The sequence below is a fragment of the Vombatus ursinus genome, unplaced genomic scaffold (assembly GCF_900497805.2).
Source record: "Vombatus ursinus unplaced genomic scaffold, bare-nosed wombat genome assembly UNPS02014172.1, whole genome shotgun sequence".
NCBI lineage: Eukaryota > Metazoa > Chordata > Mammalia > Diprotodontia > Vombatidae > Vombatus > Vombatus ursinus.
The window spans coordinates 278,358-297,238 of NW_020953950.1; the positions used below are offsets into that span (position 1 = coordinate 278,358).

General features: G+C 41.3%; 1 protein-coding gene across 1 annotated transcript in view; it reads right to left on the reverse strand.

The window, feature by feature from the left end:
- FBLIM1 (filamin binding LIM protein 1) overlaps positions 1–9,066 on the reverse strand; it is a 53,488-nt gene extending 44,422 nt beyond the window's left edge. The window contains exon 1 of the mRNA XM_027859784.1: positions 9,028–9,066. The gene's annotated coding sequence lies outside the window, so the exon portion shown is untranslated. The remainder of the gene's footprint in view (positions 1–9,027) is intronic.
- Between the last annotated feature and the right edge of the window lie 9,815 nt (positions 9,067–18,881).

Here is an 18,881-nt window from a genome sequence, read left to right on the forward strand (position 1 = left end):
TCCAGTGAGGGTATTGGGTGGGGATTTCTCTCTCCTCCTCCCTCCTCATCAGCAGTTATGGAAGACATATGCATATGGCAATGATGGAATGTACATTTCTGGGTTAGTGGTCTCGAAAGTGTGCCTCGAACCTCCTGGGGGACTGTAATCTGATCCCAAGAGGTTTGCAATCAGCTAACCAGAGGGGAGGGGATGGGCACCATATCATTCTCCCCACAAAGGCTAATTATGGGACATGCCTCAGACACAACATCTACTCTTAGCCCCCTACATGCCTCCCCCCTCTCTGCCTCCTCTGATGTGCAGTTCAGCCTCCCAACCTCCAACCTCCTGAACTGAGTGTTGATCCCTGCAGACACTTAGAACCCAATGGTAAATGGGATACCTACAGCAGTAACTTTGAAGGTACCATTGGAAAAATTCCCCTGCCCTACAACCAGTAACCATCACCTTTTCCCCAGTTTACTGGAAGCCAATGCCCCTTAGGAGGTGGTACAGGGCAGGGACAGTCCTAGTCAGTCAACAAGCATTTATTGAGTACTTACTGTGTGCCAGACACTGTGTTAAACCCTAAGGATACAAAGAGAGGCAAAAAAAAAAATTCAGCCCCTGCTTTCAGGGAATTCACAGACTAATGGAAGAAATAACACGCAAACAACCATGTACAAACAAGCTGTATACAAGATAAAATTGAAATAATCAACAGAAGCGCAATGGATAGAACTCTGGTCAGGAGGACCTGAGTTCAAATCTGGCCTCAGACACTTGGCACTATCTGTGTGACCCTGAACAAGTCACTTAACCCTGATTGCCTCACCAAAAAGCAAAAAAAAAAAAAAAACCAACAGAAGAAAGTACCTAGCATTAGGAAGGACTTAGAAAGGCAGAAGGTGGGATTTTTGCTGGGATTTAAAAGGAAGCCAGGTGAGTAGTAGATAAGAGCCCCAATACCTCCCCCTCCTTTCATTTTAGGGGGCAGTGAGTCTCCCAGGATGAGCTGGCATGGATGATGTGTGAGTCTCATAACAGCCCTGGAAGGCTGGGCACCAATCATTCCTGTCATCCAGGTCTATAGCTTTACTGTGATCCAGGACTCCTCATCCCCCCTCACCTCGAACATCCAATCCATCACCAAGCCTTGTCTTTTCTGACCCTCTGATATCTCTGACCCTTTTTCCCCACCACCCTGGAGCATGTCTGGTCACCTCACCCTGTTGCTACTGCCTCCACCTCTCCCTACCTCAAGCCTCTCCCCAGGCTGCCGCATTGATCTTCCTAAAGTGCAGGTGTGACCGTGCCAACCCCCTTCTCAATAAAATATAGTATCTCCCTATATTCTCTAGGATCAAATAATTATTTCATTCTTTTAGGCCATCAACCTTTAAGTTGTGTTTTTGTCTAAATTTTATTAATGTCCATAAGGGGAAGGGGGAGGAAAGGACATAAGCATTTCCATTGCAACTAATATTATCTCATTTGATCCTCCACCTGGAAGGTAGATGCTGTTATTATCTCCATTTGACTTGCCCAGATTCACACGGCTAGTAAGTATCTAATGTTAGATTTGAACCCAGGTTCCACCTAGCTGCCCAATTATAATTACTAGTATAGTACAACACACATATATTTATGGATAAGGGCATCTAGGTGGCATGGTGGATAGAATGCTGGGCATGGACTCAAGAAGATCTAAGTTCAAATCCAGCCTCAGATACTTAGTAAGCTGTGTGACCCTGGGCAAGTCACTTCACCCTGTTTGCCTCAGTTTCCTCATCTGTAAAAAAAATGAGCTGGAGAAAGAAATGGTAAACCACTTCAGCATCTTTGCCAAGAAAACCCCAAATGGGGTCACAAAGAGTCAGACACGACTGAAATGACTGATTAACAACAAGGAAGACCCTAGACATGAGCCAAACCTATGTTTTGTTCAAGGAACTTTTCCTGGAATAACTCCAAATACGGGCATAAAATATGAGAAAAACTGTGTCCCCAAAGCTGGGACCTTTAATGAGAGAGGGTCTTCCTCACTCAGGCCCAGGAGAAAAGAGAAAAGGAACAGAAGATGTTTCTCCTTTTAAGCCTCCTGAGTGGGTGGCTGGGTCTTCCATTTGACAATCATCTTTGACATAGCCCCCATGATAGGGACCGTGATTCCCAAGAAGGATGGTCATATCGTCTCAAAGTGCCAATGGGTCACTGCTGAACTAGAGCACATGTCTCTCCCCATGGAAAGCATGACCAGTTCCACTGGAGGTGTCCCAAGTCAGCAGATCAGGTTATACCCCTAATTAACTCCACTACAAATTGAATCAATGAATGAATGTCCATGAAGCTTAGCCTCAGTTTCCTCATCTATAAAATGGGGATAATAATACTTTTTTTTAAAGCATGAAGGCTGGGGACTGGGCGTGTTTTTAGGTCCCTTCCAGCTCTGAGAACTATTTATTCAAAAAAGATGCAGGGGCCAACTAGGTGGCACAATGGATACTGCACCAGCCCTGGAGTCAGAAGGACCTGAGTTCAAATCTGGCCTCAGATACTTACTAACTGTGTGACCCTGGGCAAGTCCCTTAACCCTGATTACCTCCAAAAAGAAAAAAAAAAGGAGAGAGATGTTGTGAGGATCAGAAATAGTACGGATGTGAAAGAGCACAGTACAGTAGGAAGGGAGCTAGTCTTGGAACCAGGTGACTTCAGTTAGAATTCTGAGTCTATCAACAAGCTGTATGATCTTGAGTAAGTCATTTTGTTTCATTTTCCCCTTCTATAAAATGGGTGTAGTAATCCTTGCATTCATAGGGTTGTCGAAAGATTTGTAAACCCTGGAGCATAATATAAATGTCAGTTACTAGACTCTGTGAAAGTGACATTAGGAACTCTACAGATGGGAAGGATTCTTAATTCCTTCCTCTCTTTCTTCTCCTTCTCTCATATCTGTGGGAAGGGCAAGGCTGGGCCTATGGGTTTCAAAGCCTCTGGTTGGACTGTATTCCTTAACGGTGACTGCTGCTTTCCATATTAACCCTACCCCAACAACTCAGGGGACAATGCCTTCCAGTCAATATTCCTCCAGGGAAATTGGATGGCTTCAGGTCATGACCAGGGGTGTGTTTTAACCACATGGCTGAGGCTTAGATTTTCAGAGTAAGCATTTACCCCTCAGAAATCAGCAAAGTCTACTTATCAGGGCTTGATTTATTGTTTTATTGTTTATTTGGGTTTAAGAAAGGGATGAAGAAAATGACAGTAATGCAAATTTAGCTTAGAAGTGCATCCTGAATTTTTGGAGAGCTGGTTGTTAAATATATACCAGCATGGCCCTAAGCACGGCCAATTATAATCTCATCAAGAACTAAGGATGCATTGGGGAGGTTCACGGAGGGTGGATGGATGCAGGTTGCCAAAAAAAAAAAAAAGGATTATGGGAGAAAAATGGTATTAAAAACCACCATCAAAGAAATGCATAATCACTAAAAAAGTTGGGCTACAAAGAGATCATAAAAAAGGGAAAAGGACCCACATGTACAAAAATATTTATAGCAGCTCTTTTTGTGGTGGCTAAGAATTAGAAATTGAGGGGATGCCCATTAATCGGGGAGTGATTGAATAAGTTGTGGTATATGAATGCAATGGAATACTATTGTGCTATAAGAAATGATGAGCAGGCAGACTTCAAAAAAACCTGGAAAGACTTACATAAACTGATGCTGAGTGAAGTGAGCAGAACCAGAACATTATACACAGTAACAGCAATATTATGTGATGATCAACTTAGATCTAATAGACTTAGCTATCTTATCAGCAATTTAATGATCTAAGACAATTCCAAAAGACTCATGTTGGAAAATGCCATCCACACCCAGAGAAAGAACTATGGGAGTCTGAATGCAGATCGAAATATACTATTTTCACTTTTTCTCTGTGTTTTTTTTTGTCTTTTCCCTTTTGTTCTGTTTCTTCTTTCCACATATGTGGAAATATGTTTACATGATTGCACATGTATAACCTATATCAGATTGTTTGCTGTCTTGGGGAGGGAGGATGTAGGGAGGGAGAAAAAAATTGAAACTCAAAATCTTGTAAAAAAAAAAAAGGATGTTGAAAACAATCTTTACATGTAATTGGGAAACAAGTACTATTTACAAAAAAAAAATTAAAATAAAGAAGATGGGCTGGTCAGGTGTCCATAGTAAAGGATAACTGATGAGCAGTTGTGCGCTCCACTGGCATCCTCTCAATGTCCTGAGAAAGTGAAGAGAACCCCCAGCTTTGGGTGGGCCCGGTGGGGAATTTATAGGATGTCATGAAAGAGCCTTGCTTAGGCTGGGCAGGCCTGGACAAGTAGGCACCGGCATGGTTTGAGGCAACATCCACTTCCATGAGATAACAGACCCTTTAGCATTGTTGGAGAAGTCTCCAGAAGAGACACTTCCCAGCCCAATCTCTCATCCCTCTAGTACGTCTTCCTCTGCCTTTGTTTCCCAAAGCTCTCTCAAATCAGGCTTCAGAGCGGAGGACCCAAGGCTGCGGGAAGGAGAAGTACCCACCAGAAAACAACCTCCCGCCCCCTTTCCCTAAGCCCCATTGCCAGGGAGTAGGGCTATGTCAACAGCTGTCTCGGCATTAAACCCTCAGTGATTCCAGAGGCCTGAGTCAGCTGTGCTCTAACCCAGCTCATTCCCACGGTTGGGGGCCTGCTCCCCTGCCCGGGGCTGTCTGGAGCCAGACGCTTCCCCACCCTCCCCCTCACCACCAAAACTTCCAACACACATAGTCCTCCATAGCCCAAAATCCAGGCAGGAGGAGGGGGACCCTCGTGCCCAAGGGACTGGAAGCACGTCCCTCCCACTGACCCCGAAGGAAGAAGATTGCCCCATGGAAGCGAACTAGGGCTTGGGAGATGGAGAGGCCAAGGAGAGGCCTGTTTTATCCTTAATTGTCTCACAGAGGCCCTCCAGAGAGAGCTAGAAATCGTTAATACTGCCCATGGCTCACTTGGTCTGGGAATTCCTGACCCCATGCCTCACCTTCTTTGTCCCCCTCTTTTTAGATTTTTTTGTTACTGCTCTATTCTGTTTTACATCATTGTCACTTCCCAATGGCTCCCCTATCTCTCCACAGAACCCTCCCTTGTAATAATAAATATAGCCAAGCAACACAACACAGCGCATTGGCCAAGTCTGAAAATGCATGCCACACTCTGCACCTGGAGTCTGCCACCTCTCTTCCAAGATAGGGAAGCCACAGTTCACCATCGGCCCTCTGAAGTCACAATTGATCACTGCATTGATCAGAGTTTTGAAGTCTCTCAGTATCGTTTCTCTCTCTCTCTCTGTTTTTTGCCTTTTTTTTTTTGGTGAGGCAATTGCGGTTAAGTGACTTGCCCAGGGTCACACAGCTAGTAAGTGTCATATGTCTGAGACCAGATTTGAACTCAGGTCCTCCTGACTCTAAGGCCAGAGCTCTATCCACTGTACAACCTAACTGCCCCATAAACATTTTCTTTAATTTCTTTCTTTTTTTTTTTTGGTTAGGCAATTGGGGTTAAGTGATTTTCCCAGAGTCACACGGCTAGTGAGTGTTACGTGTCTGAGACTGGATTTGAACTCAGGTCCTCCTGATTCCAATGCTGGTGCTCTATCTACTGTGCCATGTAGCTGCCCCTTGTTTTTCTCTTAAATTATTATTTTTGTTGTTCAGTATGTGTGACTCTTTGTGACCCCCGGACCACTGCACGCCAATAATGTCAATGGAATTTTCTTGGCAAAGATACCGGAGTTGTTTGCCATTTCCTTCTCCATTAAATTATTATGGTCACTGCCTAAATGATTTTCTGGGTTCTGCCCACATCACTCTGTATTTATTCATATGAGTCTTCCCAAATGTCTCTGAACTTTTCACATTCATCCTTTCGTAAGGTAGAATGATATTCCATTACATTTGTGTCCCTCAATTTGTCCAGACATTCCCTAGTGCATGGGTATTCACTTTCTTTTTTCACAGGAGGTACAGTGGACAGAGCTCCAGGCCCGGAGGCAGGAAGATCTGAGTCCAAATCCAGCTGCCTACACGTACTATCTGTGTGACCTTGAGCAAGTCACTTCACCCTGTTTGCCTCAGTTTTCTCATCTGCAAAATGAGCTGGAGAAGGAAATGGTCAACTGAGACTCCCTCATCCCTTCACTGAGCTTTCTATGTCCCTGACGTAATCCCTATTCCTTTACTGAATTTCCATCCCTCATTGAGTCCCCATTCCTAGAATCCCAGACCAAGTCTACCCAAATAGCATATAGTCTGCCTTCCTCTGAGTAATGTGCACCTTTGAGGCCCGAGGAGAGTGTCCCCAGAAACACTGTCTCTCCGACCCCCATTGGTGAAAAGTGTCTCCAGAGCCTCTAGTAGCTTCAATAGGAGAAGAAACCCCCTCCCCCTCCATTCCCAGGCTCCTTTCTCTCATCTGCTCCCTAAGGATTTTAAAAAAGGAAAAGACTCAGAATTGTCAGAGCTGGAAGGACTTTAGAACACAGAATGTCAGAGCTGATAAGGACCTTAGAACAGAGGACATCAGAGTTAGAAGGAACTTCAGGACAGAGAATCTTAGAGCTGAGAGGGACCTTAGAAAGTATCTATTCTTACCCCCTCGTTTTACAAATAAAGAAACTAAGGCTTACGTGGATATAGCATTCAGCCAGGGCCCCAGGCTACATCCTGAACTGTTTCCAATTCCACAGATTGGTATGTGCCAGTAAATACAGCAGAGCCTATCACCGGAACCCTGGGCTTTTGTCTGAATCTGATAAGCCCTGGACCCTGCCTGGCCCTGTGCCCACCATACTCACTGGCTTCCTCCTTTTTTGAAGGGGAAGTTTCCTGCTGAGAGGAGGACACATTTGCCCCTTACCAAGTTCCTAAGCTTTAGTCTTTTGTGTCTACTTTTTGAGATTTGGAGTATGGGGGGATCCCCCTCCTGCAAGCGAAATGTTTGAAGACCTAAACCTTGGGCTTGGACATCAGCAGGACCTCAGGTTAAGGGTCAGTGGGTGAGCCTGAAGGGCCAATGGGTCCATCCTGTCCCGATATAGAGATAGGTGGAGACATCATAGAGTTTGGAGCATGTAGGTGCTTAGAAAGTAATTGCTGGCTACTGCTAACCCCCAACCCCTGCAAGCCTGAGTCCCCGGCTGGAATACATTTATTTTTGAGATGGTTGCTGTGGGCAGGGAGAAATGCATCATGGAGGTGAGGGATCAGGACCCTTGTTCTCCCATACAGACAGTAGAGCCCTGACCCACAGCTCCCATGGTTGACATAGGGAGAGATTCCTAGCTCCAGGTTAAAGCCTGTCAATGAATAAACATTCATCAGGTGCCTATTAGGTACCAGGCTCTGTGCCAAGCTCTGGGGATGCATATAGGAAAAAGAAAGATAGAGCCTGTCCTCAGAGAGCTTACGATGCAATGGGAGCAGAGAAGACAAAGAAGGAAACTGACAAGGTGTGGAGGAGGGGGAAGGTACCCAGCATGATGGAGACGTCCAGGTGGGAAACGAAGAGATGACTGGCCCGGGCAACCTCTTTAAATGGAGGTTTTAGGAGGGAGGTACTCCATCCTCTACTTGGGTGGAGGACACCCATGAGGCGCCCATCAGCCCAGGGCTGATGTGATCCTGCAGGATGAAAAGGTTCTTGGGACATGGAGAGAGAAGTCTGGAGGAGGGCAGCCCAGTGGGAAGTGAAGAATCACAGAATATTAGAGCAGGAAGGAGGTTTAAAAATCCTCCAGTTTTACAGATAAGGGAACAGCCCCAGAGAGGGGAAATAACTTGCCCAAAATGATATAACTGGTAAAGAGCAGGGCCAGGCCCAGCACCCAGGTTTTCTGATTCCGGGTACACCAGAGCTGTTTAAATCTTTATCTAATTTTTTTTCTAAAATTATCAGCTCCAATTTAATTTAATTCTATTCAATTCAGTCTAGTTCAAATAGTAGAAAGAGCAATGAATTTGGAGTCAGAGGACCTGGATTCAAATTCTACCATTGCCATTTAAACTTGGGTGACTTTGGGTAAGTCATCTTACCTTTCTCTGGGTCTCAGTTTCCTCATCTGTATCTAACATTAACAATAGCTCAGTTTAAGGGGCTTGAACACTGCACCCTCTCCCTTTCCACTAAGGGATCTTTTTCACTGAACCCAAGGACTATGACTGGATCTGGTTCAGAACTGAAGGAGCTTAACTGCCCAAAATAAGGGTCAGCCTCTTTTTCCTGAGCTCTTTGCCTCTTTACATTCCCACCTTGTCACAATAGGGAAATTATTTATGGATTCAATTTGGTTCATGCTAAAGGGGCACTAGAAAAGTATTTGTTGTATAATACAAATCAGGTATGGGACAGCTATTTTATTTCCTACACACAAAAAAAATGCTCAATACACCCAAGACCCTCAAGCATGCCTGCATTGACAGAAATACTTTAAAAATATGATTCAGTAATTTATAATTAGTTTTACTCTCTCAGGAAGCTGATACTTAAAATGCTAAGACATGAACAATGTAATTTGTGAGATTGATGAATTTTCATTTTACATTTCACAACTACCCCGAACCATCCAAACAGCTCCCTCAGATAAACATCTTTTGGCAAGCTATCCCAGGGACTTGAATGCTTCCTGTGTTGGCAGCACGATCGCTGATGCAACAATTCCCCTCGCTACAGCAGTCAGCTATAACCAAGGACTCAGTATCTCTAACTTCTTAGATTTGCAGGGTTGACTCCAACACTGGATTCATCTATTTCAGCATGACTGTACTCAGCAAAGGAAACACAGTGGAAAACATAGCAAGGGCCCCCAAGGCCCAGGCTCAGCTTGCCTAGCTGTATGTTTATTCTAGTTGCAACCTGGGAGCGATAGCCATTTGGCCAACATAGGGAGAAGGGCACCCCTATCCACCACCTCTTGTGGGAGAGATGTTAATATTTCTGACCTGATCTGCAGCTGGGAAGAAAAGAGACAAGTGAGAACAGTTCACCTCATCATCCTCAAATCCTCTGAGTCCTTCAGCACTGGCCAGAACACAGGACAGCTCTGCACATGCTCTGTGGCACCTATTACCTGTAAAATGAGGGAATCTGGATAGCTTCCGAGGTCCCTTCTTACACTCAATCTATTATTCTACGATCCTATGATTTATTAAGCCCCTACTACATTCAAAACACTATGCTGGGGATACAAAGACACAAAATAATTTTTGTCCCCAAAGAGTTTATATTTTAGGAATACACAAATATACAAATAAGAAAGATTGAGGAGGGAGGGAAAGATGATTAATATCCAGGAAGAAAAACCAGGGAAGAATTCTGGAGGGGGTGGCACCTGAGCTGAGCCTGAAAGGGAGACAAGGGAGGAGAAGAAGAAGAAGAAGAGGAAGAGGAAGAAGAAGGAGAAGGAGGAGAGAAGGAAGAGGAGGAGGAGGAAGAGAGCAAGACAGAGGGGATGACTCATGCAAATCCATGGAGAAGGGAGATAAACAGTCTAGTTCAGGTAGCAGTTACTGAGTAAGCCAGTTTGGCTGGAGAGGAAAGTCTGTGAAGGTGAGTAGTATGAATGATATTAGGCTGGAAATATAAGTGGGAGCCAAAGAGTGGAGGTCTTTGAATGCCAGGCTGACTGAAGAGTTTCTATTTTGTCTAATAGTCAGTGGGTGGAATACATTTGCAGCATTTCTAATAAAAATCTGATATGTGGACTCTATCAGGAACTGATGTGAATTTGGATTTTTCATCTTTGTGATCTCTGGGGCATAGTAGTATTCCTTCCCAGTAGAATTCTTCAGCCGCTGGGGGCTGGGACCCCTGGGGTAGTCTCTGCCACTCCCTACCCTACTCACCCAAAAACAATGCGAGCCCAGAGGCCAGTGACTCAGGGAGCAGAGGAGGGCTCTCACTGCTGAGTCAGCCTTCATACAAGATGGAACTGAGAGACCTGGCTTTCTCGTCTTTTCCTTGCTATGCTCCACCCTCATCCAGATACGGCTTTTGAGCTGTTTCCCCAGATGTAGGGCTGGGGAGCACTGGGCAAATCACTGCATTCATATCTCCCCTAGGTAGCCTTTCCGAATAGGGGGTGCTTACTCAATGCTAGTTGCTTGATAACACTAGCCACTGAAGATCTCTCCCTTCCCCGACCACCCAATGCACTTTTTGTCAAGAGTTCAGACAAGGCAAGATTCAACATTTGGGTCTACTATGTGTTACTATCCATTGGAGGCTTGGAGTCTTCCCTATAACACGTGTTACTGGTTGACTTATCCCCAAATAAATGCCTATAGCCCCTGCCTCTTCCCTCCCCCTGATCTCCATATCCCATCATGATTCATTTTTATTTCCATGGTCTCTCTTCTATGGGTCTCCTCTTGACCACTCAAGAGGCCTTCATTGCCTCTTGCATGTACTGCAGAAAGAGCCCGCTTCTTGGCCTCCTTGCCTCCAGTATCTTTCCTCTCCAGTCCATCCTTCACACAACTGCCAAAATAACCTAAAACCCAGGTCTGACAATGCCACCTCTTTCCTAGGCCAGTTCTTTGTCTGGACCAGAAACCAAGGTACAGAAGACTTACCCTTTCATCTCCAGAACTCTGCCAAGCGGGTTCTCCTTCCTGATTGGTGGCAGCCTATCTCCTGCCTGACTTCACTTCACTCTGCACCTCCCTCTTTGCAGCCATCACGAAGTCATGTGGGAACTGCTTCCTTACCTGCCTTTTCCAGCTGTGGAGCAATAATCAAATTAGCCTTGTCATTGCTCCTGGAAAAGGTGTGTCAATCCACTTCCCCTGTGGCTCACTATCTCTGTGACTTTCCCAACCCAAATATGCCTCTTTGGTCACTGCTCCCCTATAGAAATGACTCCCCTGAGAAGAATATAAGCTCCTTGAAGGCAGGGATTAGCTTCTCTTTTGTGTTTATTTCTGCAGGCTTAGCATAGTCCTTAGCACGTGATAAGTGCTTAATAAATGCTTTGTAAAAATGCTCCTTCCTTCCTTCCTTTCTTTCTTCCTTCCTTCCTTCTTTCCTTCCTTCCTTCCTTCCTTCTTCCCTTCGCTTGCATTCCCTTGCCTTCCTTTCCCTTACCTCCTCTTTTCCCTTCTTCCCTCCTTCCTTCCTTACTCCTTTCCTCCCTTTCCTCCTTCCATAAAAACCTTCAGTGGCTATTTCTTATAGAGTAGAAGACAAAATCCTCAATCTAGCATTTCAATAAACATTTATTAAGCGCCTACTATGTGCCAGGCACTGTGCTAAGCATTTAAGGACATATGACTTCAACCTCCCTTTCCAACCTTATTTTATATTATTTCTTTTTTAAAATTAAATTTTATATTCAAACAAAGATCTGTCCTCCCTCCTTTTAACCCACCCCTTGGCCCTCCCAATTGAGAAAACAAGAAAAGCAACACCCTTGTTACAAACATGTAGAGTCAAGCAAAACAAATGCCCAAATTGACCATATCCAAAAAAATGTCCCATCTGCCCTCTGAGTCCATGACCTCACCATCAGGAGGTGAATAGCTTGTTTCATCATAAGTCCTCTGGAATTGTGGCTGGTCATTGTGTTGATCAGAGTTCCCAAGTCTTTTATAGTCAGTTGTCTTTAAAATATTGTTGTTACCATCCAAATTGCTGTTGGGGTCCTTCTCACCTCCTTCTGCAGTCTCATACTCATTTTCTGTGGTTTCATTGAAACTGTCCCTCATATAATTTCTTTTTAAAGAAAATTAAACTGCATTTTATTTTCTACATTTTCTCTCTCCCCCCTCCCCTTTGAGAAAACAAGAAAAACAAAATCCCTGTTGCAAACATGTATAGTCAAGCAAAACAAATTTCCACATTGGCCCTTTTCTACATATATATGTGTGTGAAAAATTTCTGTACTATGAGACCATGACCTCATCATCAAGAGGTGAATGGAATGTTTCATCTTGAGTCCTATGGAACTGTAGTTGGTCATTGTGTTGATCAGAATTCCTAAGTTTTTAGAGTTGTTGTTGTCATTTCAATAGCGTCCAGCTCTTTGTGACCTTATTTGGGGTTTTCTTGGCAAAGATACTGGAGTGCTTTACCATTTCCTTCTCCATCTCATTTTACAGATGAGGAAACTGAGGGAAACAGGGTTAAGTGACTTGCTTGGGGTCACACAGCTAGGAAGTATCTCAGGCTGGATTTGAATGTAGGATGATGAGTCTTCCTGACTCTAGGCCCAGCGCTCTATCCACTGCACCACCTCCTAACTATCCTTTTTGAAAGTTATCTGTACAATATTGTTGTTATTGTCTAAATTGTTCTACTAATTTTGCTCACTTCACTCTGCATCAGTTCATATATATCTTCCCATGTTTCTTTGAAGACATTCTTTTCATTATTTCTTATAGCACAATGGTATTCCATCATATATGTATATATATATATACGTATCTGTGTATGTATATACATATATACATAGACATGTGTATATATAGATATATATAGTGTGTTTGTATGTGCATGCACACACACACACACACACACACACACACGCACACACACACCCCATAACTTGTTCAGTCATTACCCAAATGATGAGCATTTTTTCTTCTGGTTATTGATGGTTTAGGTTTCTCCCTCTGAAAATTGACTATTCATATCCTTTGACCATTTATCACTAATTCGGCAGTGACTCTTATTTTTGTAAATTTGAATCATACATATCTTGGAAATTAGACCTTTATCAGAGAAACTTGCTGCAAAGATTTCCTCCTCCCCACTCCCCACCCCTAATTACCTGGTTCTCGTCCTCCTGACTCCAGGGCCAGTGCTGCATCCACTGCACCACCTAGCTGCCCCCGTGTTAATTAATTTTAAAATCAGCCTCAGGGCAGAGACAACAGATCTTTGGTCAGGGCATTGAAATTTAGAGGGCCCCAAAAATTAGTACTTCTTTTTTTTAGCAGCTATAAATGTCTAGTCAGTAACTAAGAGCTTTAGAATCTAGTTAGCAAGATGAAGTAGTGTTAAAGAAAGCTACCGAGATCACTTGTATTGCTATTGTTTTTTAAAATAATTCTTATTCATACTTTTTGGTTTTTAAAACAGATTTTTATTGATATCTTTTGTTTTTACATCCCCTTGTATTTACCCTTGTAATGCTACTTTTCCTCCCCCAAGGGAATCATCCTGTATTACCAAGGTTTTTGTTTTGTTTTGTTTTAAGAAAAAAGTGAAGGAAAAGAAAATTAGGGAAACTGGTCAATAAATGGAAAAAATCTGATCTTCTATGCAATGTCTAACACCTGTGGATACCCCACCCCCCACCTTTGCAAAGAAGGAGCAGGGTGGTGACATTCTTCTCATATACCTTCTTTGGGGCCAAGTTTGTGCCTTGTATTTTGCAACACTTACTTTATTTTGTGGTGGGTGTTCTTTTCATTTACATTGTCATAGTCATTGTGCATATTATTATCCTGGCTCCGCTTACCTTTTTTTTTTTTTTGATGAGGCAATCGGGGTTAAGTGACTTGCTCAGGGTCACACAGCTAGTAAGTATCAAGTGTCTGAGGCTGGATTTGAACTCAGGTCCTCCTGACTCCAAGGCCAGAGCTCTATCCACTGTGCCACCTAGCTGACCCTAGCTTATTTTACTTTGTATCAGTTCATGCAAGTTTCCATGATGCTCTGTTGTCATCATATTCAATGTTTCTTACAACGCAATGATATTTCATTATAATTAGGTATTACAATTTGTTTAGCCACTTCCCAAACTACTTTGTTTCCAGTTATTTGCTACCACTAAAAATGGTGTCATAAATATTTTGGTATAAATGGATCATTTCTTTTTTTCTGTGACCTAACAAGAGCCTCGTAGGGGAATCTTTGGGTCAAAGAATTTGAATTTTTTTTTATCGTTTTATTCGTGTAATTCCAGAATTTGCATGCATCATTTGCATGTTTTCCAGAATGGTTGTACTAATTCACGGTGTAACCAAAAATGCATTAATGTGCCTACACTTCAAACATTAACTATTCCCATCTATTATCATCATCTTTGCCATTTTGCTGGGAGTGAGGTAAAATCTTGGGGTTGTTTTGATTTGCATTTCTCTTAATATTAGTGATTATGCTTTCACAAGAAAGAATTTTTAATAGTCTAATTCTTTTGAGAACTCTTTTTTAGTATTCTTTGATCTCTAATCTATTTTTTAATTTTTTTTACGCATTTTAAACTTAAACACAAAATGAGGAAGGAAAAAAAAACCTTTCCATGTACACAGTAGAACATAAGAGAGGATTTAATATAAAACAATGAATTTCCATTTCAAGAAAACCTATGTAATAAATACTACACATTGTTTTCAAAGCTACCCAGTGCTTCCTTCTAGGTCTCTTTTGTTCTCTACTCTGTGCTTTTTATTTTATTTTTTTCCCTCCCTCCCACATACTCCACCCTAGAGAAGGCTACAATTAAATGCACACACACACACACATACACATGTACATGTATGTAAGACCATAATATGCATATTTCTATTTCTCAGTTCTTTCTTTGGAGGTGGATAACATGTTCCTTTAGAGGTCTAAGTCTTTACATGTTTTTCTAAATCAACCAACTCATCCTTTCTTATATTACGTAGTTTTCCATCACCATCATATACACACAGCTTATTTAGCCATTCCCCAATTGAAGGCATCTATCATTTTAACCAATCTGATAGGTGTAAGATGATATCTCAAAGCTGTTTTAATTTGCATTTCTCTAACCAATAATGATTTAGAGCATTTTTTCATATATTATATATAGCTTTGATTTCTTCAAAAAAAAAAAAAACCAACTACCTGCTCATATCTCTTGACCATTTATTAATTGGGGAATAACTTCTGTTCTTCTAAATTTGACAAAGTTCTTTATATATTTGAGAAATGAGACCTAAACAATATTGAATAATATTGGTGACACAGTGTCATTTTCCAATTTTTCTCTTTTAATTAAATCTATTCTAGCTTTAACTTTGTCTGAGATCATGATTGCTACCCCTGCTTTTTTTACTTAATAAATTCTACTCCAGCCCTTTATTTTAACTGTGTATATCTCTCATTTTTATTGTGTTTCCTGAAAGCAACATATTATTGAACTGAAAATTTTAATACATTCTGCTATCCATTTCCATTTTATGGGTAAATTCATCCCATTCACATTCAAAGTTAAAATTACTTGTTGTGTATTTTCCTCCATTCTATTTTTCCTCATTATCCTTCTCATCCTATTTACCTTATTCTTCCTCATTGGTCTAATTTACTGCTACCAGTTACCTTGACCTTTTATTTCTTAATCTACTCATCCCTCTCAGAGTCCCTCTGGGGATCCCTTCCTCCCACCCTCAACCTTAATCAACCTATATTTCCTGATCTTGTTCTGTGCTCTCTTGCCTCTATGTTTTCATGGAGGCTACCTCCTCTCTCTTGTAAGTATACAGTCTTTCCTCTGTTCTGTCTCCGAGATTTATCTTCCTTGAAGATGTAGCTCAGCTGAAAGTTCTCTCTCCTTCAGTCAATTCTATTCTAACCCTTTGTTAGGATCATCTTTTTGCCCCATATAAACCATGCTCTACATTGTACAGTATATGTCAATGTGTAACCATATAAATAGACTATAAGTTCCTTAAAAACACAAACTGTGCTACTTTTTGTCCATTTGTGTTCACAGAATGGATACTTAATAAGTATTACCTGGATATTTATTTGATCTTCTGGGATAATAAACAACACCCTCTATCACGTCCAATCCCAATCATCATATCACGGACCTAGATTTTCAGAATTGTTAATGCAATTCTATCTCTGGCAAGTTCTACCATGTTGTAAAGGCTTAGACTACAGTCCCAGCAATCAATTGTGCTTACTCCTTAAGGAATAACCTGAGCAAGTATGGAGAACTCCATCAACAGCCCTCTGGATATTTGGTGATAAATTCTTGGCTATGGCAACCCATGGAACAAAGAAAAATACAAAATAGTCCCCTGTCCTGGAGAGATACCTTCCATTTCTTCAGCAGCCATGGCAGAACAGGAAAAAGAGTCAAGGGGGATAAATAATGATGAATATGAAGAAGGCAGAGAAACATGGGAGACATACAATGGTCACAAATGAAGTTAATGTGGAGGGGCAACAAAGCTTAGGTCAATTACAAAGGTCAGTGTTAGTGCCACATGGTCAATGTTAAAGGAATTGTTCCTCCTTTTTGTTAGCAATGGACAAACTAAGTGGTATTTTGGCTATGTACTTTGTCAAAATAGAATGCATCAAAACATTAAAAGGGGGGGGGGGCTAGAGGTTCCTAAACACTGAGTAGTCTTTAGAATGTCTTAAACATTAACAACTATTAGTATTACAAATGAGAGAATTTTGTCCAATGGTCAATAAGAAGACATATCACTAGAGAAACTGAAGAATAGCAGTCTAGACATTCGTACTGTAAATGAAATTAGAAGACAAAAGGAAATTCTTTTAAATGGGAGGCTAATTCATAGGTCTTCCCTGGACAGACAAATAATGGAGTTGGTGTTACCATCAAAGGTAATTTAAAAAAATATTCTATGGGACAGCTGGTTATCTCATATTGCAGAGCTCATGATGAGCATTTGTAAAAAGACTACTATGAAATAATCATAGAAATTCTATAAAGAACTTGATAAGTAATCCTCCAAATTAAAACAGCAAGGACTCAAATACTTGATGACTTTAATACAAAGGTGAGGATGTAAGAAAATGGTGAATCAAGAAATTAATTAAGAAATGGAAGAAGCCAAAGGTTTGTATGCTACACAAAAGCTTCACCCCTATAAATAATTCTTCCTTCAAGGAAAGTCTAGCGGGACTGGACATGGGGAGTACCATTCAGCATCACAAAAAATGAAATTGACAGGAAACAATTGGTTACCTATATGGCAATAAAGCAAAGATTAAATTTGAATATTAAAAATGAAGATATATGACATGCAATAAAAACAACTCCAACCTGACTTAATTTAATAAACTATTGACTCTAAAAAATGGGAAATCGATAAAAGCACAGATATAGATCAACACATACACACATACATAATCATCACATCCTAAGGAAGTTTAATTGATATAAAACATTTGCCACAACAAGGAAATCAAAAGACCATGGAAAGGATCTCAATCAGAAAATACTTAATCTCCTTGCTCAGCAGAGAGTGGGGTAGTCAGGGGCAAAATGTAAGCTTATTTGTAAGATCTTATAGAGGAGGATATTTGAAGATTATGAATAATATCATCTCACAAAAGAATGAAAACTGGTGGAGGAAAAAACCAAGCTTGCAGAAAACTTGGCAATTAACCCAATTAAAACAGATCTTCCTGAGAACATTCAAGGATGACACTCAAAGGAAGACGATAAGCAAAAAAAAAAAAATGGAAAAGATCTGTCAAGATTATGCAACAAATTGCTCCTTCCATCAAAGGCATTAAGACTATTTGGACTCTAACATCACAGTCCCTAATCTTCTGCTTCATGGAATAGAGATGATGCTAAAGAAAACAAAGATGAGGAGAATAGCTGGACTAGAAGAAGAACACACAGAGGAACTCTTTGCTGGAGGGGATACATTTTGTGGGCATCGAAAGATCAATTCTCAAGATATTTGAGAGAGAAAGATAGGATCATAGGATCTTAGATTTAGTCTGGAAGGGACCTCAGAGGACACCTAATTCAACCTCCTCATTTTAGAGCTGAGGAAACTGAGATCAAGAGAGATTAAGCGACTTGTCCACAGTCATAAAACTAGTGAAAAAGTAGGATTTTAACCCAAAATTTCTTTATTCTAAGTCTAGGGCCCTAACCTCCATAGCACATTACCTCCTTGATAGAAATTCTGGGGGAAAAATTCATAGACTTGCAGGGCAGCTAGGTGGCGCAGTGGATAGAGCATTGGCCCTGGATTCAGAAGGACTTGAGTTAAAATCTGTTCTCAGACTCATAACATTTACTAGCTGTGTGACCCTGGGCAAGTCACTTAACCCCATTGCCTAGCCTCCCGTCCCAAAAAAATCATAGACTTTATTTATTACTGCCAAAAAAAGGTGATCAGTAACTACTTACTTATGCATCTACTTTCCCAGCTCTATGAAATCTTCATTAGAACAATCTATACACCCATGAAAGGCATCCTTGATGAAGATTTCCTTATTTGGTGATCTGCAGCAGAACACCTCTTTATGGTCACACAACTGACTGAAAACTGCAGCAAATACAAAATCCCACTCCATTTTTATGTCTATACAAAATATTATTTTTATTCCCACTCATTTTTTTTTGACAACTATAAAAATAACATTTGAATCTGGAGAACAAAATGATGCCTTGGAGCTAAGGTTCTTAACCTTTTTGTATATCAGGAACCCCTTTGGCAGTACGGTGATGCCTCTGGACTCCTCAAAATAATGCTTTCAAATGCACAAAATAAAATAAGCTGGATTACAAAGGAAACCAATTATATTGAAATCTAGTTAACATATTAAAAAAGAGGGTTCATAGACCCCAGGTTAAGAAGTCTCTCTTCTGTGATATTTTCCATGCGTGTGTAAAAATCAAATAAACAAACATTTATTAATCAATCAATCAATACACATTTATAAAGTACCTATGTGCCAGGCACTGTGCAAAGCACTGAGGATACAAAAAGAGGCAAAAAGACAGTTCCTGCCCTCAAGGAATGTCTGCTTTGTGCCAGGCACTGTGCCAAGATTCCTTAAAGGATGTAACAGGTAGATCTGTTCAATGACCTTTTGAATATTGTCAAATGAAGCAAAGAACAGGGACACAAATGTTTGTCAAAGG